Source organism: Solenopsis invicta, chromosome 1 (genome assembly GCF_016802725.1).
Source record: "Solenopsis invicta isolate M01_SB chromosome 1, UNIL_Sinv_3.0, whole genome shotgun sequence".
In the NCBI taxonomy this organism is placed as follows: domain Eukaryota; kingdom Metazoa; phylum Arthropoda; class Insecta; order Hymenoptera; family Formicidae; genus Solenopsis; species Solenopsis invicta.
In genome coordinates this window covers 21,116,500-21,142,707 of record NC_052664.1, presented here as the reverse complement: position 1 = coordinate 21,142,707, position 26,208 = coordinate 21,116,500, and the positions used below count along the sequence as shown (strand labels likewise).

General features: G+C 32.0%; 1 protein-coding gene and 1 non-coding gene across 7 annotated transcripts in view; one reads left to right on the top strand and one right to left on the bottom strand.

Annotated features, from left to right (window-relative positions):
* Window positions 1-26,208, bottom strand: part of LOC105194771 (acetylcholine receptor subunit alpha-like) — a 119,207-nt gene that overhangs the window by 44,585 nt on the left and 48,414 nt on the right. The gene's annotated exons all lie outside the window — the stretch shown is intronic.
* On the top strand, window positions 12,636-12,709 carry Trnan-guu. The gene has a single exon. It is a non-coding gene; the product is annotated as a tRNA-Asn (tRNA).

Genomic DNA, 26,208 nt, shown 5'->3' with positions numbered 1-26,208 from the left:
ATTTTCGAGAATCGCGCTGTTGATGTGGCTCGGAAATTCTGACATGTTGATATTTACGGAGTGTAACGACGATCGCTCTGCGTTTTCTAGCTACAGTGCAGTCGCACAGTAGCGGGAACATGTTCAAAGATGCGCACGTTCGCCTAGCACGCACAATGCGTTGAGGGATGCACGTCGATGCATCACGAGGCTGTATGCGTTCAGCGGCGTAGAAGACTTATTCAACCGCAACAACGGCGATAAAACAATCACGTAGCGAAGATAAAAGAAACGTAGTCGGTGAATAGAATTTACGCGAAATCGAGACGAACGAGATTTTTTATATTCTTGCCGTTATTTGCACCGTTCTTATTGGCCGCACGTGTGGTTGTACCATAATTTCTAATATCGCACTTCTGCACTGAGAGAAAAAAATGGTTGCCATTATCTGCACGATTTAATTATAATTTCTAGTTATTTTCAGTGCTAACTATATTTACAGTTGTTTTAATTAAGCAAATTGTAGCTACTAGTTATTATTACGTAAATAGTAAGCAAATGTAAAGAAAAGCTAAAAAAATATTATAATGCATAATTGTAATTGCATTTAATGTATTAAAAGGTTTATTTTATTCTTATCATTCATATTTTGATGTTTTTAATTAAACATAAAATGTATTCTTATTTGAAACAACTGTACAGAGTTGTATATAAAATTATTATTACTAAAATTATAGCAATTAAAATTATAAAAATGGAGCTCTTAACCATAATTATTTTATTAATTGTCAGAAACATTAAACATGCTTCTTTTAATGTAAAAAAACAGTGTTTTATTTCAAAAGACTTTTTTCAGAACACTGTAAATAAATAAATTCAAAAGCTACATATAAATTTCCTGTTTCGTTGAATTAAATTTTTTGAGAGAATTCTGGTTATGTAATAAAGATTATAACATATTCATTCCGAGTGCAGTATTTTAATTATAAAATCTGTATAATAAAGAATATAATAAAATTACAAATACGTATTTTTTTCTCCAGCAATAAATCCGATATAGGAAAACGTGCTTTATAAGTTGAAATTAAATCCACAAAAATGCGGAAATTATTATTCTGTAATTTCGCAACCTGTGATGTGATAAAAATGCAACGCATAATTATACAAATTAATGGCGAATTTTCATTAAGCATGGCAAATTTCGGTATTTTAAATAATTCTGAAATAAAATTATATCTAAAAGCCTCGGAAATGTTGCAATCTGTCAGTGATACAAATTAAATGCGACTGAGAATCAACTACGATTTCATCAAACCTCTGTCAGAATTATCTGTTACAATTTGTATATCATAAGAATTTCTTTCAAGTATATATTAACAAATTATAGTTTTCCAAAAATTAGAGCAACATCCAAAACGTTTCTTAAAAAAAAAAAAAAAAAAAAAAAAAGTACAATATAAAAAGTGAAAAGAGAGAAAGGGGGAAAAGAGCAAGCTTATAAGTTTCCTTTGTAAACGTTTCCGATGTACTCTCAGCGGTATAATACTGATTGACTGCAACGATTGAGGATTAATAGAATCAAGACGCGAGGCGCGAGAATCGGAAGAAATAAAAACGCATCTCCGGGGATTTAGAAAACAAATACGCGGACGTGCTCGTAATCGTCCGATCGGGGTTGTAAAAAGGGCTAAGGTGAAGGAACCAGGCGGCGTAGGTAGGTCGTGGAGGGGACGGAGAGAGAAAAAGGTAAGGCAGGAGAGAGGTCTCGTAAGTAGGTCGCGCATCTTACGGCTCGATATCGCCGAACGCTCTTTTGTGTCCTCCGCTAAATTGGGTTACGGGAGTGCTGTATGCTTGGAGAAAAGAGGCTCACAGGAAGAAGAGGGAGAGAAAATGCTTGAGAGAGTGCCCTTGACGCTCGTGATGGACACCATCATAATCATTGGACGACTAATGACATCTCGAATTATCAACAATGAAACTAATGCCCTAACACCGGAAAATGTCACGTCTCGTCAGGAAATACATACTTGAGAGGACGTGTGTTATATTTGAGAAAATCTACTGCTAAAAGCGGAAATTACAAAGATTAGATGTGCAACGTTACAATTAACAGACATCTCTCTGCACTTTCTTATAGTTTAATAAATTTTACGCGTTAAATAAGATATTAAAAATTAGATAGAAATCTTTATAATTATAATTTTAATTTTAAAGATCCTTCTTTGATCTTTTTTATACAATAGTTACACAAAATGAGATATACAAATAAATGTAAGAAATATATATTTTTTACGCTTTTTTTATATTTGTAACGTATAATTGTAAGATAACGTTTTCGTCTACTTTTGCCTACGCAAAAAATTTCTCAGATTTCAGTTTCAAAGTTCTGTTATAGATTGTTCAAAAAAACACTTAACTAAAATCTATAATTTATTATTGATTTATTGGGAATTTTAAGCAATTTATAATTCGCATTAGAATTCAGCAAAATTATATTTAATTTTATTTTATGCACTTATCTCTTTCTGGTTGAAAGGGTAAAATAAATCGATTTTTGTTATTGCATTTTTTTGAATCCCACTTTATAGTCCTAAAATAGTACATTAACGATTGATAAGAAAATATTTGGATAATAAAGAATCAATTTAAAACTTTAAAACTGTTTTTTTCAAAACCATATTTTTAAAATTGCGAGAAACTGTCCCGAAAAAAATGGCTTGATCGATTGATTTGAAACTTTGCATTATTATTACAGATTACAGACGCTTTTTTGCAGTTCGTGAATCATAATTTGTTTATATTTATCAATTATTTAACCTTTTTTTTAAAGTGCGCGAAAAAATTCTGAAAACACGAATTTTGCTCTGCCGCAATTTTGTTAAATTTTAAGATTTTAATTCAAATGTTTCAGTAATTACGTATGCCGATGTAGAATATTGGTCAAAAAGAGTTATTAAAATATTTTTATTATAGATCCATTGAGAATTTGCTGCGAATTTTTATATTTTTTTCAATGCGTCAAATTTATTGGATCAGGAGAGGGGGAAGGAGATGGAGAAAGAAATGTCATTTTAACTTTGCAACTTATAAGACAAAACTTTGTATTAAAACAAATGAAAAGTTATAATCGATTTAGTTTGTTCACAAAAATTTCCAAAAAACAATTTATTTTTAGGAAAAATCATTTAAAAAAATAATGTATACAAAAAATAATTCCTTTTTATTATCCTAAGAAGTAATAATTGAACGAGTGGCGACGTCCAATTTGCATATTAAATTCGCGGAAAACAATTATCATAATGTTCAACGCAATTTTACAGCAAAATCGGCTAATATACACGATAATGACGAGAGACATTCGATTTGTGGCTTTGAAGAAAAATAAATTGCGAAAACAGATGAGCACAGCTTCACTCGAGAAACTTCGGACCTGCTTGCGAATCGCAGTCCTGCTAGTCGTGAAGCAACAAAAGCGAGGAATCCGTGACACTTGAAACTTCCGGCCGCTACGCCGGAAGATTTGCTTTGCATTTGCGACGGTCTGGCGATTCGCGGCGATGCGTCGTGATATGCATTCGCCTAGGTAGGGTAGAGTGTGTGTAGTTATAAAAGGATTGAATAGCGAAAAAGCGGAAGTCTGATTCAACGGATCTGCATCACGAATCCGACGTGGCGTTTCAAATCTACGTAGATGTAAAGTGAAATGCATAAAAATGACTTGCGATGTATTTTCCAACTGGATAAAAAAATACAACTGCTTTTTTTCCTCTTTCTCTGTCTTTATCAAAGTACAAAGAAACAAAGTGAGAGAGGGAACAAGAGCGACCCTACAAAGGTACACGCGCATTTTATCAATAATAAAGGAGGCGTACCTTCTTGAAAGAGTCTTTGAAGAAGAAGAGATGATAAAAGAAATGCCTTTTTTTTTTAAATTGTTTTGAAAGTAAGTCACAATGCCGAGCGACGCCGAATGAATTCAAATCACCAGGCGATGGACGACGGGAGGAACATGCAAGCAAAAGCGATAAGATGCCGGAAGCTGACAGCTTGAAGTTTCCAAACCGTAACGGTGCTTACGTCGAACGTCATTTAGAGTTTCAGTCTCGCGCGAGCGGAAGTTTCGAAGCTTTGATACTCGACAGCCGCACGTAGAGGGATGAAAACGAAAGGAAAATGGAGAAGGCGGAAAAAGAATCTCGACCGAATGCTCACAATGCATTTTCGGGCTGCATCTAAGAGCCGTCGTGAGCTATCCATCATTTTTGGAAAGACGGATTTGAAGGATTTCAGAACCAGGCTATAGCGGGTATTTCTCTATACATATAGGTCTTTCGTAGAAAAAAGATAACGTAAATTGATCAAAAGTTATAAATTTTTCATTTATTTATTGGGAACTTTAAGCAATCTATAGTTCACGTTAGAATTTAACATTCCGTCAGAATTCTATTTATAATTTTGTGCCCCGCGTTATATATAAAAACATGTCAAAACAATCAGAATAGAACATATTATAAAATATTAAAGTACATACGCAATTAAATGGTGTATAAAATTAGAAATAAAACAAATTGAATTTTTTTACATGAATGTGAGAGGAAAATTACTAAATTTAATAAAAATTTATTCAAATAATGTAAGTAAATATTTTATTATCACTATTCAAATAAATATTTATTAAAATTTAGAAATTTTTTCTCCCGGTACACGGGAACGTATGTGAATTATATTATAGATCGTCTAACAATAAAATAGAATTTAATAGATAATATTTAATAGAAAGCTTGTAAAGTTATATTAAATTACACGAAAGTTTTTTATACAATTCTATGTATAATTTAGAGCTTTAATTAATTTTTATTTAAAAAAATGTTCACATGTGCTTGCATACTTTATATACAAAGTGAGTTTTAATTCCTGTGTCAACGTTTTACCATAAAAACGACTTACTGACTACAACTGTAAAATTCACTCTGTATGTGTGAATACACATACACTCATGCAGAGTGAATCTTACAGTTGCAGTTGGTAAGTCATCTCTTACGTTGTAAAACGTTGACACAGGAATTAAAATTCACCCTGTATAGATATTTTAATTGTATTAAAAAAATATTCTTTAAAGATTCTAATTTGCACTAACTATAATTTTTCTATTTGTTTTAACTACAATTTTTTTTTCTAGTATTTTAACTTTCCAGCTAATAATTGTATATTTAATTAATTTTTATTGAAAAATATTATCCATATGTTTGCAAACTTTATGTAGGTATTTCAATCACATCAAAAAACACTCCTGTAAAATCTCTAATTTGTGTAACTATAATATTTTTCTAATATTTTGATTTTCCAGCTAATAATTATAAACTTTCGTGCGCGTACGTGTTTTTTCTACCAAAGCAAGCTGCAAAGTGGCCTAGATATTTTGGCTTTCTCGACCAAAGTTCAATGCCGTATCGGCAAACCGACCGATCCAATTATCGCGGTAATAACAACGTATACGCGTTACACAAAGTTCCTATCGGGATAATTCGTGCCCCGAAATTGGTCGCTCGCCCCTCGGCGGCGAACCGCGAGACTCGAAGCGACTCGCATTCGATCGATAGGTCGTTGCATTCCGTGTGCGGGCGTTCGTTTCGCGACCGATGCAATTGCGCATACACAAGCGTTCTAATCGGCGGTTCGTGCACAGCTCTCGGTTCTCGGCCACGGATGATTGCATGAAATCAAGGCACGGAGTTAATTTGCTTCGGGCGACTTCAGTACGCGCGATAATCCGACAACTCGAAGCGGCCCGACAATCCCCTTAGTGATAATTAAATGCCGCTCTCGCGATCGATCGGATTATTCTCAACAGTTGCCACGGAAAATACACGTTCGCCGTACCACACGCTAGCCGGCTCTCGCAGAAATATCGATATCGCGTGAGAAATATGCGTTATCAAGGGAGCAACCCCTTGAGGAAAAACCGATTCCGGTTCCATTGAAGGCGCTCTGCCCCAAAAACATTTTTCGGTAGACTCGGATAGTGTTTTTCTATTACGTCTTCGCACGATATAAAGATTATTCCAATATACTGTAATCAAATGGAATATTTTGATTCGTGCTAAGACGTCGTGTGAGAAACCTTCTCTCTAAATCTGAATCAGTGGATAATCACTGATTATCAGTTAATACTTCTGATCATTAGTGTCAAGTATGCCAGTGATAATCAGTGATTATCTGAATTGAAAAATCAATGAATTTATGGTGTATTTATTAATGACTATTGCGTATTTATTAGTATTTACGAGTGCATTTATTAATTCATTGATCAATAAGAACTTTTCAATGATTACCAGTAACTTTCATTGACTTTTAGATTTAAAAAATCACTGATTCATCAGTGCCAAGTATGCCACTGGTAATCAGTGAATATCCACTGATTCAGATTTACAGAGTTTCTTTAAAAATAAGGGATATTTAAAAACAGCTTCTTAGATAAGAGGTTGAGATTGTTTTTCCATTAGCGTTATTTTGATTATTCACGTAATATATCTGTGAAGCAATTTGGTACACAACGAATACATTTTCTATAATTTTATTGAAAAATATACATTATATGTCACAATATAAAGTTTAAATCATAGTTACATGTATATATTTTTAGATCTTTTTCTAGTTTCGTCTTGTCAATATATAATATTTGATCTTATTTGCTCGGTTAATTTTCATCCTATTTACAAGTTTGCTTTAGCAACTCGTACTGTTGTATGAGCTGCTATCATATTCATTTCTTTTTTTTTTTTTTAAATATATTTTCCACTTTAGTCGTAATTTTCTATCTCTGTTAGAGCAATTCTTGAATTAAGCGAAGAAAAAAAGGAAATAAACTCAATCCAAAATATAATTCAATCACAGGTGTGTGTTCATTTTCTGGAGACGAATATATCTTTTCGTTTTATTTGTTAATCAGTATAAAAATACAAGAATGCTCACACATTTAATACACAACGAACGTCTATTTTTGCTTGAGAAAAACTACAAGTGTCAGATAAATTGACAGCTATATTTCTCTCTCTTTCGCGTGTAAAGCCATGTAAAGGATATAAGGTCACCCATTTCGCGAGGATTATTTCATTCCTGGACTTTCGACCCGCGTCACATTCCACGACGTCCTACTGTTCAAATGAAAATCCCAATATGTCGACCGTCATCGACACTACCAACGTATTCTCGGGCTTCCCTTCGTCATTCCGGCGTGTTCTGGAATTCGAAGGACAGAATTCGAAGGACATGCACACGCATACCCCGTGACCCAATAAGACATCGCCCCGGACGAACGGAAAAGATTTAACCGTTCAAGGGTAAGGCAATGTTTAAGGGGCTAGGATTGAGAGCCTTGTGTTACATTTATGATCGCTGTTATTGTGGAGATGCTCGACTGCAAGAAATTTATCATGCTCCCGGCCAAATCGATTTTCGGTAACGTTCCGTTTAGACCGCACGTGTACCCCACGTTGTAGAGACTAATAATTTTATTTATAACATATATATAACATATTTATAACATATATATCATGTGACACATTTGTAAGAGTATAAATTTGTTATTATTAAATATAAATGTAATCCAAATAATGTTCTCCTAATGTAATAACTACTTGGACGTAATATTTAAATATAAATACAAAATATTATTTTATGATATATTACATGTAATAGAAAAAATATCAAACAACCTGGATAAAATGCATACATCCCACTTAAAAGAATTTATTAATAAATTTATTTCATCAACGTTACGAGAAGCATGCAAATACGTTAAGGAATACGTTGTCACACTTCATAATTGCTATTATTATTTAATTTATATAAATATTTTATTGCAAATCTCTATATAATAGCAATAAATAATAAACAGTAAAAAGTTATTTCTGCCTTAATCAGAATCCGCGAGACATTAAATTCTGGTCAGTTACTCGTAAGGATCGCAGTGGCTGGCGAAAGCCCTAAATTGTCCGGAAAGACCTCCCTGCGCTTTGTGGGGTGAATGCCGATTCCGTTTAGAAATATCCGACGGGAATTTATTTTAGCGCGCCAACGTTAACGGGGCGCATCCTGCGTGCAACAGGTGATTACATGCGTTCAGCAAATACCGTCCAATTAAACGTCATCGTACCCCAGTACGCCGCGGCTCTCGACATGATGACACAATTTTGATTACGTAACGCGATTTCAAACGCTTCCGATAAGCAGCGCCAATATGTATTATGCGACATAAGTGCGATCGAGTTTCGATATACTTACTGAATACAACCGTGCAAAACGTCGATATTAAAGCGAACGCAGCTTCTTCCAGCTCCCTAATTATTTATAATTATTGTAATGAAAATAAAATACACAATAATAGCGTAAAATAAAACTAATTGCAAAAATTGTATTAAATATAATAAAAATATTAAAAATCATGTTAAAGAGTCATACAGCTCTAACGAATAAAAAACAAGGTATTTTTCAACAACATGTAAAACTTGTTTAAAAGGATAGATATATAACGTTTTTATTTTGAAAATATGTATACTTGATTAAAAAAATAAAATACAAATTTACAATAAAAAAATGTTGTTAAACTTTGAATACATTTTTATGAAAACATTTGTCAAAGCAGTAACCACGATAATTAAAATGTGATTTATCTGATTAATTTGAAATTTGGAAGTAATATTTTTAATAACATTCAACATCAAATCACGGAGAATTTCTCCAATTTTTAATTTTTTTCTTAAATTGCAACCAAAAGAAGAAAGAAATTTTTCGGAGAAACGCAATTTTCAAATTCAAATATATGTAGTTTCGTGTAAAATAAAGTTTTTAAAAATTTTTCTGATCCAAAAATGACAAATTATAAAAAAAAAATTTCCGATAATTTATAAAAGCTGAATCGTGACTGCGATATGCGCATTTGTTCAGCTGTTATTATTTATTAATTATTTGAATTTTGCAACTTGTGTTTTTTTTAATAGAAATACACATTTTCACTGAAGAAACACAGTATTTCTCTATCTCTTTCCTGCTATATATATCTGAAAAAAGTCCATGTTAAATCAATAGTCGCGCATCTCTCGAAATTTATTATTGACGCTTTTCCGTAATGCTAATTGATTCTCCCAATATGCTTACTTCGTGTGCTACTGTCATTGTTGAGATTTTGACAGATTTGGACAATTATGTGTGTCAAGGGTTAATGTATGTATCGAGTAAATTTGTAATTTGTAAATTACAAAAGCTGTGTAGCGCCTGTTTTGCTAATAAATAAAAATTTTACAGGTTGAAAAGTACCTCTTTTTTTTTCAATTCGCTAGGGACCTAATCCTTCAATTCTTTAAATTTCTATTCTTGCAGATAACTTAAATTCGTGTGAAGAGTTTGTAACGATATTTATCTCGACGATTTCATTCGCACTAATTTTATGAAGAAGAATCGTCGCTGTTTAAATTTTATGAAGTTTTCGGATGGCAATTTGGATCACTTTTCGAGAACGTTTTAATCCAACTTTCATGGGCTCGTGTTTGCTCGAAAATATATATTCGATGCGCATATAAAGGAGCGATTGCTCGGTAAATTTGATCTGTCGTCTTACATTTAACTTTTAGATTTTAATTCGAAGTCCAACTTAGACCCAAGATACGGTTCGAGTAGGATATGAGTTCGTGAAAGTCGTGCAAATCGTTTCAACGCGAGAGTGCACTGTTAAAAGAATGAGAGATCAAGATATCTAATCCAACAAAACTTTTTTATGACGCCAGTTGAATTCACAATTCACAAACAATTGAAGTTGCAAAATGTAAAATGATACAGACTCCCCTTTTTGATAGGCTGTTATGATACTGTTATTGTTTCAATCAATACTGTTGATATGAAGAAGTATCATTAAATTACATGTAAAAGCAAAAATAATAGTTTAAAAGCCTTTTAAAAAAATCGGAGATTTACGATTTATATAAATTAATCTTTACTGTTATAGAATTATTATTGTAAAACTGTATTCGATGGAATGCTGTGTGTGCTATAAAATGCTATAAAATCGTTTATAAAAAAAAAAGTTATTTTCGTTATTTTATTTAGTGTAGTGGATAGTGGAATCGGGCTGCTCTCGTTACGTTGAGACATTGAAAAATGCGAACAGTTTCGATTTTCTCTTCCGATAATGATAAGTAGATAAACGTTGGCGCTGATCGGCGCCTTGCGAGAAAGTGTGGGTCAGAATCAGGCGTGTCCGAGCCGTTAGGGTAAGCGTCAAGGGAAGTATTTCTTAATTAGTGACGGCACTTCGAACGGGGGCTATCTCGGGGTGTCTTGAGGCAAGTTGAGCCGCTCCCTCGGAGCCGTGCCCCTCTTGGCTCGCTCGTAGATCACGATTTGCCCTAAGTGCCTTAAGTTCCACGTCGACGTCGGCGCCGATAAATGATCGTAAACGGCTCGTGATATAAGCCAGTGCCAACGACGCAAATTGACGGGAAGCTCAAGAGCCTGTTGTACGTACATGTATATAAATAATGTGCGGTCAGGTACAAGCTTAACCTCGGAGAAGGTAGTCTAATCGAAAGAATCTAAAGTATGTACTATCCGTCACTATAATGAACCTCAATGTTCGCATGAATCGTCTATGTGAAAAGTTTTAACGAGACTTTTAAGGCTTCGTCTCTTTCTCATCTAATTTACGGATTTATCTTCAAAGTTCGAAATTTATATTCTCGTCTAAGAGACAACTGTTTCTTCAATTTCTATATTTTTTACGAAACTTTTTGCACCAAAATATTAATAATAAAAGCTTTGGGCCTCTAAAATATTTTATACGACAAATATATAATCCGCAATGTAGAAACTGCCGGAGAGAGATTAAGCTAGCAGTGCATTCAGAATTTTTGAACCCGTATGCAAAACTGATGAGAGCCTTGTCTCTATTTTTATTATCGTCCGATCGCACGTCAAACTCGTATTTCTGTATACTTGAATACGTATTATTTGGTTTTGAGGATCATGGATCCAAGTTATGCGGGCAAAAATATTTTCATGAATATTATTTCATCCGAGTCACTCTCGACTCGGCTTCTACCGCGGATGTTTGCATTCGTTGCATTTTAATGTTACTGTGAATCTCGACGTAAAGAGCGAGATTCAGTCTACCGATATCAACCATAATTTTTATTTGGATGTAAATATTGAAGTTGTGACGAGTTCGAATTCGTAGCTAAATATTGATGGCTACCAATTATATGCGTTTACAAAAATCTCATCTTCTTCGACAAGTTTAGAATTGATTTTTCCTTAGTAAAACTTCATGAAAAACCTCTATTCTCTACTAATGAAACTAGTACGATTTCGGCAAGTTCAATCTACCATAATATTTAACACGTTCGATGACTGAGACGCATTCGAAGCGCATAGAATAATATTCTGTCGGACAAAACATTATAGAAAATTTTTATATAAAAAAAATATTAGGATATGCACACCTATTTTTATCAGATTATAATACACACGGAAGAAATAATTTTACTGCAGGATCTAAAAATTTATCTAGATATAGATTAGAAAGTAATTTTATGTTGAACCATTAAAATAATTATGTAAAACGATCAAGCATGATAATGTTGCTGCAAAGTTTTGACATTTTAGCAAATTAAACATCTGATAGAATTCTTTAAATAATTCAACATAATTATTTTTCCCATGTATCCCGAATCAATATAAATGTCTAATCAAAATAAGTATGGATGTTTCACAAATCCATATACATGTATGCACATATATACATATATTTCCGACATTTTATCGATACAAAAAAAAAAAAAAAAATAAATAAATAAATAAATTTGAAACTATCCTATTTTCATCGCCACGAATAAACACAAAGCCATTTCGCGTGTCTACAATATCAAAATTGAAATTCGCTGAAAGTACATCGGTTTCAATGCTCAATACAAACATTGTCAGTAAAACTGTACGGACAAACAACGTTTCGCGATTTTCCGATTTCGCACATTTTGATTTCATTCACAGGTCAAGCCGGCCTGTTTATCGCATTTATTTTTGCGATATAAGTAGGCTTGAGTTATTGCATGTCAATTTTGTACATTTTCAGCTGCATGCTGTTGTCCGACGATGAAAGAAGCACTCGATTTTCTGTTTCTCATCGCGAGCCGACACGCAATGGATAATGGTAGTTTCGGAAACACGCTATTTTTCTTGTTACAAATGCGTCAAAGTGATCGAGCGATATATTCGTGATGCAATTTAGCAAGCATATTTATTTTCAGACTTATTATTTAAAATTATTTACATAATAGACTAAATTATTTAAAAAATAGGACAATTGTAAACTCGTAATCAATATCAAATAAGGCAACAAAAAAATTAAATACAATTAAAAAAATCAATTATACAAATTGTAATGTAATTATCTTTTGTCTCAGAAATTCAAATAATTTGCAACATCTGCTCTGCTATAATATATAATAAAGCAAAAATTTATTTAATATTTCTTAGATGTGTTTATTGAAACAATATATTTATTTTATAATTAATTATAATTATATATTTCTAAACTGTAATAATTAAATAAATTTATTCGTACTCATACTCATATATAATATGTAAGATAGCAAACTCAACGAGCCTCCGTGGCGCAATCGGCTAGCGCGTTCGGCTGTTAACCGAAAGGTTGGTGGTTCGAGCCCACCCGGGGGCGTAATTTTTTTTTTTCAATATGTAAATAATATATATACATCCGTGTTGTACTTATATAAATATTAAATTAGAATCTACGTTTATATAATGTTTCAACATGTGTTATATGTAAAATAACCAAATTATTTGTTAAAATAAGTAACATTTAATTAAAGACAAAGATCATTATTTTTTCATTATTTATTAATTGAATATCAATATGGTGTTACTTTTTGTAACGAGTAACGGTAGTGCATTAAGTTTTAACAGTAACGTTTTCAATTCTAGATTTATACTTGTCACGTATGTATGTAAGTATATTAAGCAAAAATATGCGTTCTACATATTATTTTAGTCTCATTTCAATCATTTATCAATTAATATAACGATTCGTTACTTTTTCATTATTTTGTTTCATAATGCTAAAGTAGAATATTATGTTGTGTGTGTGTGTTTTAAAGATATATTATTTAAAAATCAATATTAAAACTCAAACTTAAAACTCCAAACTATAGCAAGCTTTTTTCTTTAAAATTATTTAATAAGTCTTCTAATTCCTTATATCTTTATTTAGTGTACTAATTTGTAGAAATTTAGATTGAAATTTTATCGACAATTTATTAAACATCATTGTCGTTATTAAGAATGCATTCAATTATTCACTGTCAGTACTGAGAAACTATAGTACACGTTATATGTATGTTTGGGTTAAAATTGCTACTAATTCAAGTGTCGCTAATTTTTTTTTCGATTTTGAAATCTATCAATAACTATTTCCTAATAAACTTGATTATTGATATAATATAGTATAGAAGTCAGAGAGTTGTCACACTTATTGTCAGTAACGCTCACATTTTAAGATAAAAAAATACGTCTCTGTGTTCATATAATGTCACAATAAATTAAGTAGTTTTCGATTGTGTTTCATGTTATATTTACGATTTTGTAATGCTATATTCATAAAGTGATAATAATACAGATAAACAGGTGTATATATTAGACAGATTTCTATTAAGAATATGTATGGTTTGTTTTTACTTTCACATGCAAAATCTGATTTACAAATTATTTATTTTCAATAGCTTATCTAAAAAAAAAAACATCACTGATGTGTAACAATAAATACATGATATACATAATATGACATACTATATGGATGGCATATCACTCAAATCTGATAAAAATATATTTCAATAGTTTTTTTTATTTTTAATTAAATATTAACAAATCTAGAAATGTAGACAAGGCAGACCAAATGCATCAAAAATCATATTGCAACAAAAAAGATAAATTCTGCGAAAAATAAGTAAATAACGTAGAATAATATTTATTCGAGGCTTTTGTTCTAAAGTCTTTGAAAACAGAAGAATAACAAATAATAGTAGGAGAATATAGACCGATATGTGAAAATACAGAAGAATAACATAACTGCGTTTTTTTTAAATTTTTTATACTTTGCACGAAAATTCGCATGCTTTTTTGATTGTATTATAATTCGCGACACATGCTGCATAACCTATTTGTGAAGAGAATACATGATTTGTTTTTTTTTTCTTTTGGCAGTTGGTCCTTTCTTAAAATATTTCACTAAAAATGCAATAATTCAGCACATCAGAGGAACTCATGAAATATTTACACGAGCGGATCGAGTCTTGCAAAATCTATGAACTCGTGCCTGAATCGCGAACACGTGGCAGCGGTACTTTCACAAGCGCCTCTGCATTCCACCGCACTCCCCAGACGCTGATATACATAAACTGAACTGGCGATGTAGCTGGCCCATTCGCTACTAGATGTCGCAGAGTAGCTTTATACTCGTGAATAAAAACGTCCAACAATGCTACATAAGGGGACTGGAGAGATACCAGAATCAGTCATCAGTAAGGATTATTACTGATCGATACAGCAGATGATGAGTAAATGGAGATGATCACATGATTAAACTCCACCCTGCTACCGTAGTGTATCGCAATCTATGGTTGGCAGGAATTCTGATGCTGCCTACTGATGACTCAATTTTTATTCAGTAATGAAGTAACAACCAGATTTTTATAACAAGAATTATACTAAACAGATACTTAAAATCTGCTTTTTAACATTTGAAATCTTGATACATTCCAGAAGACAGTAAATTGGGTACAATTTACGATATTAGAAAAATCCAATAATGTTTGATCTAAATGCAAAAACAATCAGTCATTTTCTAAATCTCAATTTTTATTTGTATTCTAATAATATAAGCGTTAAATAATTGAGATAAAATCGTGAAAAATATATAACATATAATTAACCATCGTTTATAGCACGTAAAGTACAATCCTAATACTCGGAAAATTAATAAGAAATAATCTAAAATTACATAAGAAATATTATTGAGCACTAAGATTTTGCTGCAACAATCGTTGGCTCGATTTTTTCGATTTTAATTATTTTAGATTATACATTATATATAAGCTTTAAATTTATTATTTTACTAAAATTTCATAAATTACTATTTTTTTAATCACAAGAAGAATTTAATTTTAAGATTTTAAAGCTATGTATTACATATATACATTTTATTCATATATGTATATGCAATTAAAACACATTTATATAATTTTCAATAAATTTCACATTACACAGTTTAAAAATGTATGGTATTAAATATATTATCATTTAAATGCAGAAAACGTGATAAATTCCGAATAAAAGGGAGATACTAAATTTTTGAACATTTTACCATTTGGTTGGTCCGAAATATTTTTTATTTTGGCAACACACACACACGTACACATTTTAGTGATGATAGTTCAATACTCTTTGTCTTACACTCTTACAGAACAATTTAAAGTTATTTTCTTTTTAAATCATAAAATAATAGTAAAAAAAAACAACATTACGATGAATTGTAGTATTCAGTTTTTTTCTAACAGAGAGAAGAGAACCATGTGTGTGTTCTAGATGCAATTGAAAAAAATTGGTATAAAAAAATATGTTTATCCGAAAAAGTTTTAATACAGAAAATGCTTTTATGTGGCTGCAAAATTATAAATCATATTTGTGCATGATAAATATCTCCTAACTGCAGTAACCGACATTGTATTTTAGCGTAAATAAAACGCATTCAATAATAGCATGTACAATAATAAGCTTACGAGCTTATACGCGCCAAATAATTCTTTTCGTCTTTCACTTACTCGTATTTCAATATTTTTCTTGCTTTATAACATTGAACTAAAATAATTTTTTCTGAGAAATAATATATACAGAATGTCCAATTTAATCTGTTCACGTCGATATCTCAGGAACTATCGAAGATATGGAAAAAAGTTTCAGAGATATCAACATGGACAGATTAAATCGAATACCTTCAAATATCTCAAATTGGAGAATATTAAAATTAGTCAGAAGATTAACGAAAAGAAACGACATAAGTGTACAAAAAACTGAAATACCTGCATTATCATTACAATTATATAATATTAAATTCAATTAGATTTTTTGGCAATTAAAATTAATATTTAGAAATTATGTAAAAACTTATGCGAATGTGTAAGACTGATATTTTATAGTATTTTATACAATCGAGTTTTTATAAATTTATTTTTGATTTAGTAAATTTATGAAATGATATAATTTTATATTTATCGATTGCATTTATCACAATTTCGCTTTAAACTTCCAATTTTTCTCGTAATGTGAGGGAATTGCATTCAACAGTGGATTTAAAATCACGTTAATATGAGGCTAACGCAATACACGCGTTTGCGTGCCAGTCGGTTAATCGAAACTCATTAAAAGCTGACGTCGCGTGCGTCACGTGTCCGGAACATGCGACATGTTCGACGCTTATCATGTAGGAAACCGGAAACCGGGGCAGAGACTAGAGACAATAACGGAAGTTCACATGTCTCTCATCCGCAGACGAAAGTTCGAGAGGCCACGGAAAGACCCCCTTAATGTCTGTGAAAACGAAGTCCTGTCGTGCGGATAGTTGTTGGACCGTTGCATGTGCAACGCCGATAACACGGCGTCAAGCACAGAGCTACGTTCGCGGTTTCGCCGCAGGTCACGTATCCAAATATTGGAAAATTCTGAACTATTGCGTTTTATCTGGCGCCTTTGTAGAAGCGCTTTCAAATGCCAGATTATTTTTGTCTCTTTGGCATAGTTATTTACGCGACTGAGATCTTAAATCAGTCATGCAAAAATAAAGACTTGAGATAAAGATAAAACGAGATATAAGTATCATAATAATAAATTAAAATTTATTTATACATAATATATATATTTTTAATTATGATATACACATGTATGTTTATATATTTATATTATATATATATATATATATATATATATTCTTTTTTTTATTCATTAGCTTTGCCTTTTTCATTTTGTTGACTACACTAAGAGAAAAAATTTTTAAATTTTAATAAATATATTTTTTAATTGTACGAATAAAATATTTACTTGAGGTACACAAATATTTACTCTATGTGAACAAATAATACTTAAATTAGTGGTTTTCATAACTAAATAAATATATATTTACATTTAGTAAATATTTCATTAGTATTAATTGAATAAATATTTATTAAAATTTAGTAATTTTTTCCCTAGGGACGCATAAAATCGATTTTATTTCAAGATTAATATAAAAATAAGTGGCATCTAATTAGTCAAATACAATACGTACACTTACGTGCGTAGATACTTCTCTTTGATGAGAAAAAAAATCTCTTTTATCGTGTCCCTATTGAATAGCAACGAAAACAAAATACCTAACATTTTAGAATCGAACAAATGCCTATCAACTCCCGATCGTTCGATAAACTTCATTTTGGGATTCCCGCGTTTGATCTAGTCAAAAGACTGAACCAACAAAGAGAATGACGGGATCGATAAAAAGAGATGCAGGAAACGAACAAGAGAGAAAACTAATTACCCGTGCAAAAAATGGGGACGACTGTGAAGCGCGTATGCAAAACCTCACAATAGGGAAAAGAGGGATTCTAAAAAATAAAAAAAAATAAAAAAAATAAAAAAATAAAAAAAAATAAATACATAAAAAGTAAAAAACCGCGTTTCAAGCCGGAAGTTTTGTGTGCAAAGTCGAAAAGAGGAAACGGGGAGACAGAAATGTTAAAAAAAAAGTGGAAACAAATAGGGGTTATAATTTTATCTCCGTTTCTTCCGAGATCCCGTGGGACCGTAATTCTCCTCTTTCGCGGAAATCTCAGAACCTCGGAGCATTGCTCGAAAGTCTGCTTAACTCTCAGCGATCTTTCTCCTTATTCACAACACTTTCGTCAGAATTTTTCCGTTGCGATCGTGCTTCGCGTCTCATCCGCTTTGCGAATCCGGTTTCATCGGCGTTGCGGGATGCTTTCGGAAAAATATACAAGTACGGTGAATGAATTTCTCGTGTTGCTCGCGTTCAAAAGTTCAACCTTGGTTTACGTTTTACTTCACGAAGATTGTCAATTTTCTTTCTCTCTCTATTTCTATCGGAAAATACAGCCTCTTCAGATACTTTTCTACCAACTTTTCCGAGGCGAAGGTATTCCATCTTCTCATCCAGGTATCACACTCAAATTGCCGAAAGAAGCTTCTTTAGCAGCGGCTGAAGCTTACTGATAGGCTACTTGAACTAGGCTCGATTGCTCCGATCTTCTTTGTCGCGATAATGACTTTCCACTTTCTCTTTCCGCGTTACGACACTCACCTACGCGCCGGCACCTTTTATCCACCGCCATTCTTTTGCCCTTTACGAATTTTTTAGCATCCACATTTCGAATAATCTAATTCCTTCATCATGGATGGATCTTCGCTTTGCAACCTAACACGTCTTCACTTTATCGATCTCACGTTTTCCCCTTGTTTTTAAGTTATGAATAAACGATATATTCGAATAAACGATCAGCCACGACGATTTGATAAAGTGTATTTTCACAGAAAAATGTTCAACACAATCGCGGACTTGATAAAAAATAAATTTTACGTACTTTGTGGATATACCTATCATTCTATTCGCATCTGATTATTTTAATTATACACACCTTCTTTGTCCTTTTATTTTATTAGACAAATATTAATTTTAAGTAAAATAATTTAAATTTTTACAAAAAATATTATAAATAAAATATAAAAAAATATTTATATAGAAAGACAGAGAGAGAGAGAGTCAAAATTTCTTGAATTAACTTCTCATATAGATTTTTGATATAATAAAATCATTGCATCTCAATAACAGAAGAATTTAACGGTGCTAGGCATTGATTAGCCCTTACAAATATGCAATATAGATTACGTAGAAATGTTTGGCTATCTTTATTTATCTTTAATTTTATCATACATTTTATATTACATTTTTAAATTTTGTTTTATAAATTTTATCTGTTCTCTGTGATCTTTAAGAATACAAACAATACCAACAAATCAATACAACCTTCATTAGAAAGTTTCTCAACGCAAACTTAATATAAACTTACATCAGAGATTGAAGATATTTATTTAATTCTTTGCGTCTGCCATATTAAAACTCCTATATTGAATTTTTATGTTCTGATATTATTTATGTATTCAGTAATCTCAAAAACTTTTAAAAATATAATTAAACCAGATGGTTCTTTCTTCTCAAGAAAAGTCGGTTATGAAAGAGCTAAAAGAAAGAGCTCAAAAAATCATTTGCAGTAATTCAATAAAAAATATTTTTCACAGTTTGTAATGATTTTCTTTCAAATTATTCAACAATAGATAAATTTTGTCCTGAGCATACTCGCCCTTTTTCCCTTTTTGAGTAGAGAAAATTTCCTGGGGTCTTGCCCGTAATTATCTTCTGCAATTGTCTTCGATTATTTAAGTGTTTTTGTTATAGAACACTTTTTTTATAATCAAAGCGTAATGCGATTTAGAAGGAAAGAGGAAAAGAAACTTTTGCTATGACATGACGAGAGTAAGCGTTAGGTGAGACGTGAGGCCCTAAAAGGCTAAGGCAGTATTCTTGGGAAGAAGATCCCGAAAGCTACGACACGCTGACAAATTGAGTTTTAGACCTCGCCGGCCGTGTCTTTCTATTCCGATGGATTTTTCCCACGGGTCAATGGGTACGACTTCTCCTGCTCGATTCTAGGGGATATCACGTATATACCATCTTCCCGCCCTTTTGCTGGCCCTACTCTCTGAGGAACAAGGGAAACGACGGTCACTTTTCCCAGTATTGCCCCGGTAAGTCATATTGTTAAATGGAACATGATGGAACATAATGACCCGCTTCCATCTCCAAGCCGTGTAGCGTAATATCGTGAAAGTGGAACGTACAATAGAGTAGGCTCACTGACGAGTAACCATCCGCAATTGTAAAAGCATACGAGGCACTGTGACTTTTAAAGAATATCGGATTTATAGGCTTGAAATTTTGCGTTTCTTTAATAAATTACTGTGTGGAGATATAATATCACGAAGAAACAAATCTTTGGCAATGAAGCTAAAGATACTGAAGAACACGGAATGAAAAATTCTATGGTAGTATCTAAAAATTTAGCTAGATACAGATCAGAAAATAATTTTATGTTGGACTGTCAAAATAATTATGTAAGACGTTCAAACATGATAATACTGTTGCAAAAAATTTTGACATTCTAGTAACAAAGTTAAACGACCAATATAAATTTTTTAATGGTTTAACTTAATTCTTTTCAGATTTGCATTTCAGCCAAATTGTCCTTTTCGCGAAGTAAAAAGTAAATATTGAAATTGTAATTGATCCATCTTCCATCGAAATCATATTAAATGATCATGTTACGTACACTTACAAGTATTAGCTAGATTGTTAATTTTGTAAAACAATATCGTTATTATTTTTGACATTTCTAAAGTTCTCGACTGAGACATACTCTTCACACAGAAAAAGTTTGATGGTTAAATCAATTCTATCATCGTCATTATTTCGTTACAGCGAAAGCGCGCTCGTTTTTCTTGTTTTAATTCGATCCCGAGCGGGACTAATAGAATCTCCGGTGAAAACGTGCGAGCACCACAAAGCCGGGGTCTACGATTCTGGTCTAAAAGAGTCACGTTCTGTTAGCAGCTACGACCGAAGTTACTTTATCTTGTCCTATGCCGGTTAGATGGCGGCCATCAAGTCGCACAGGTTTGCGCCGGTAGCGCGATAACAAGATGAACTTTCGGCCGCTACGCCAGATAGTTGGAGTGATACATAGATCATTAGGGAGCCGGGTCGCGCTCGTTATCGTCGGTTATCATCGACTCGCTCCGATAATCCCGCAGCCCTCGCGCTTGTCGCGATGAAGCAAATAGAAATTTCACGAAAAGACGAATAATCGCCGCGTTGCCTAGTGGCAACACAGTTTGATCTTGTCGGCGAAATACCCACGTACCCACTAGCAGTGAATTTGCGAACAAGGCTCAGCTACGAGATCTCAACTCCGAATCGTTATTAAATCTGCCACGTACCAGCGCAAATTCTGCCTAGCTCGTACGACTCGATGAAGTAGATCACAGATGTTCGAAACTTGTGCGGAAACGCACCGCAAGGTAGATGTCATTATCCGTTGCTTAAATCTGCAATTTCTCGTTTAACTAAAATATGTGCGCTTTTAAACTTCTATTTAAAAATGTAATTAGAAGCAGCAGAATTAATTTAATTCTTACTGTTAATCCATTTATTTCTCATATGCATATAAGAAATAAGATAATATTTATTAGAGATCGGTCGGAATTTAAAATAACATTATTTAAAATATGTATTTTAAATAAAAAAATATATAAAATAGTTATTTAGTATTTTAAACAACTGCTTATGACTTCTTATTGTCTACTTTAAATTTAAAAAAAAATTATTTTTTAAATAAGTCTTTTTTTTCTGCTGGTTAATTTGGATTAAATTTGACTTTCTATTGAAATAAAAAAACAAAAACTAGTATTGCAAAGTGGTACTCCACAAAATGATTTTGCGTTAAAAAGTTTTCTTTTTCCTTTAAAACTGAAAAAGATAAGAGTATTAATGAATTGAATATATTATAAACGCTGCGCAAAAGAATGTGCGCAATACGTTCAAGATAAAAATAAAACTACATTGTTTAGACTGCTATTTAAACGTATTTATTAAGTTTAAAATGGCTTTATCGTCGTTTGCATCGGTAGAAAAATTTTCCTATGGCGGCCTTATCTGTAGGCGGCCTTATATATAAGATCGAATCGAAGAAGTATAAAGGATGCTAATTTTGAGATGTTGGTTTTACAATCAATGAAAAATTCTATTAAACAGCTTTATACATAATATATAATATAGTTCTAATATAATATACATATGATGCAGTTATAGTTTACGTAAAAATACTTAACGTACATTTAAATAAATAAAATCATAAAAAATTATTTTGCGTTTGAAATTTTTATTAAAAATACATATTTCTGATTTTATATTTTAAATAAATTTCTAGAATCTATTTTATACGTTAGATAAATTGTATCGATTATTTTATCGCTCCCTGATATTTGTGTATATACACACGATCACAGGTATACTTAAATATATTTTCAGATGAAATATGAATATTAGAGAAACCAGAAACCACAACAAGAGCGGCTAATTTTTCTAATTATACTTGAACTATAAGGAAAGTTTCTTTCATTTATCAATCGTGATGAAGTTTAGCTGAATGTCAAAACTTCGGTCGTGCTTCTGGCTCGTTCAAAAACTCTCGAAACCCTATTATGATGAATAAATGTTCTCGATACGGAGATTAATTACTCTCAAGATGTGCAAAAGTTTTTTGAAAGTTTTTTCATGAGAGTCAGATAACTCATCAAAATTTTAAGAATTTATTAAAACATTTGTGGAACTTAATTAGATAACGACATATTATTTTCTTAATTACAGACCTTATATCTTTCGCCTATTAATTTATGTGCGTTTTATTGAAAATACATATGTACACGTACATACATATTAAAAATAGAAGACAAATATAATAGTCATTAAAATATTATTTAAATTAGAAAACGGATGGTAAGCAAGTAATGGGTGTCCTCGAAACGTTTCTCAGTTTAGAATTCCTTAGAAAGCGATCGAAGGATCTGGAATTAATAAGGTGGGATGTTTCGAAACTTCGCTCCGTGTACACAGTGGCGCACTGTTATTCGTGAAAAGCCAATTGCGATTTATATACATAATTCATCGAACGATACTTCGCGGCTGAGCTCTTCCCTCGGAAAACTCCCGAAGAGAGAAGAGTGAAAAGGTATTCCTTCTCGCATCGCCCCTTTCGTTGAAAAAAAATTTTTTTTTCTTTGTAGGGGAAATAACGGGGAACAAACCGGCCAAATAGACAAAGCGTACAAGCCGCTGCCAGCCGCCGCGTTCGCGGAACTTTTGCAGCGCCATTTCGCCCGACTAAAACTTCAACGGGATTTTCATAAAACCCAACGTAGGGCCGAGAACATGCCGGTGATTTGCAGGGATGGGGCTGAAAGGGGCGAGGGGGAGGAGAAAGCGCGGCGTGGAGCAACGAAATGGAAGGGAAACTTCGCTATCCATGCCGTGAAAACTCACGGCGCTGAGTTATCTCTTTCCTCTCTTTCGGTCTCGCCTCGGCCGCACCGCGATTCCCTTCGCGTATCAAAAAGCGAAAAAATCTTGGCAACTAGCAGTTTACGATCAATTCTACGAAGTTTATGTATCGTTAGCTAGCAGCAAAGTTGAGGTATCTAACAACGTGCCTCTTGAAATTGAGATACACGAGCGAACGAAGGCTTAAAATCAGGTCGTATCAAATACAAGTTTTCGAGAGACGAGACTTTTAATGTTTCGGTAGCTGTAAATCACTGGTGGTTCCGGAGCGGGCAACATAGATCTTTATTTCACTCTCGAATGTCTTTTACTATAACGTGGCATGAAAGGTATAAATTTAATATTGTAGCTCAAGAAATATGATGATTTACTCTTTGGGAAACCAGATTGAAGTATAAATACATTTGCTGAAATTAATGATTCAAGCGGATCAAACAATGAGAAACAATACTTATTGTTGACAGAACATAAACACTAAATATCCAATTAAGAGTCAATCGATTAATCAATCAGTTTAATAATCGCTTTATTAATGATATACGAAAAAACATTTCAGTGCAAAATTGGAACTCTTTTAACAAATAAACAAATTTTGGCAAAAATATGACTAAACTATTTAATATACATTCCGATACATTCAACTAAATATTGAGTTCGTTTAGTTGATTCTTCATTAAAGAATTTCAACGATTAACATGAATGAATTGTACCTTTTTTACGTAACTAAATTAACACAATATTTAGTTGAACGTATCGGAATAAATATTTTAAATTTTCAATAAATTTTTTCTGAATATACGTATTAAAAACAAATTTAATTTAATAAAAAGCTTGTCTCCGTCATTTTTTTCGTCTTTATGAACTAAGTTCAGGACCAAATTGTACACTGAGAAAAAAATTAATAAATTTTAAAAAATATTCATTCAAACAGTATTAATGAAATATTTATTAAATGCAAATATACTTGTGTTTATTTCAAACAAAAACTATTAATTTCATTTAAGTGTCATTTTTTCTTATATAGATCGTAAGTAAATATTTTACCGATACTATTCAAATAAATATTTATAAAAATTTTGGAAATTTTTTTCTCGGACTAGATCAATAATTAGAAAGTTCAGTGAGATTTAATGGAGGTCTTAGCAACGGCACTAGATTATGATTATAGAACTTGCTGATCATTTATTGAAATGTAAAATTTTCTGTTAAACAAGCATAAAATAAATTATGATTATTATAATTATAAAATTACGATTTTTTTAACATAAAAGTGACTATAACTCAAAAACGACTTATTTCCGGATCTGTGTTTGTATAGCTTTTCTTCTTTCTTTTTCCCGAATCATTTCCAAAGTATTGTTGGCAATTTTCCGGACACCCTGTATAAATACAAATTTATATGTATATTATTATTATTATTAGGAATGTATAGTGGAAAATAAATGGCGCGCGCTTTGTATTGTTCTTGTAAATATCAAAATATTGATATTATTAAAATTAAAAATTAATTATTTAAATTAATGAAAAAGTTGTGGCATAGTCGTCATCGAAACTTTGACGGAATCAAAGTAAATATAATCAGTTGAAAATATGTAAATCAGACCAGATAAAAAATTCTATCTTGATTTATGTATTTCTGATCGAATTTGTTTGACTTTAACTTTGTATCCAACGAAGAGAATCCCGATGTTCGAACTTAAAACCCACTGAGAAAGGTTCCAAAGTGAAACATACATTCGTTCGTTCGTTCATCATTCGTTAATAAAGCTATATGGTCATCGGATAAATCGACAGATTCTTGATTGGAAAAATTTGTTGTTTACTTCCTACAACTACGTATTAGTTTTTCTCGCCTGTTTTTATCTATCGATTTTACATTTCAGAGTCTTACTTCAATTTGTTTGTCAAGTAGATCATTCTTCGATTACTTCCTCAAATAGAGTAATATTTTAAACATACTAAAGAGAAAGGGGGTGGGGGCAATAAAAATTGACATTCTAATTATAATAAGCTTTTTAATTATCTCTCTTCCCTCGCAGTTATTTAGCTTCCTAAATTCAGCGCAATGAGAGGATGAATAATGCGAACAGAAAAGAGGTCGATAATAAAGGAAGAGTTCTAGGTAATACTATGAATCGCACCTGCGATCCACGGAATCTAGATGCCATCCATCTACGTCGTCGGGGACAACTCGTTCAGCATATCAATCGTCTCTTTGGTCGTGACGAATGGCGAAACGAGCCGAAAAATATGGCTCCTTATCATCTCTTTCTTTTACATTTTTCTTCTCTCTCCCTTCCCCCTCTCAATAACGATTAAACAACAAGCAAATGTAGTGTCAACGATCATAATGAACCACTTTACAGGAATATTGTCCTCTAAGTAAGGAAAGATGTCACACAAATTAAAGAAAATGAATCGCATGATAAATCGCAAAGCTTTTCAAGACATTTTGTGACATTTAATGAGAAGATTTAAGAGGATACTCTCGCTTTCAGTATCATTTCTACATTCTTTTATAAAATTTTTTGCATAAATTATTTGAAATAAAAAAGTTGAAGGAAATTATTTAAATCTATACATCGTTCTCATTTAATTTATAACTAAACTGAAAAATTAATTTTCGCAAAAATTAAGTTTTGAAAAAAATCGAGTTCTTTGTCTCTTTGTTCAAGACTTTTTTTTATTAGAAAATCAAAAAATTGGAATTTGTATTTGACTGTATATTAGACGAGAGACAAACATGTGAATATCTGCCAAAAATTTTGAGCAAATTAGATTAAACTAGATCGCACGATAAATCGCATGGCTTTTTGAGACATTTTGTAAAATTTAATGAGAAGATCTAACAGGATATTCTCGCTTTCAGTATCATTTCTAAATTTTTTGAAAATTTTTTTGAAAAACAAAACGTTGTAACGTAGTTTTTAATGTTTTTGTAGAAA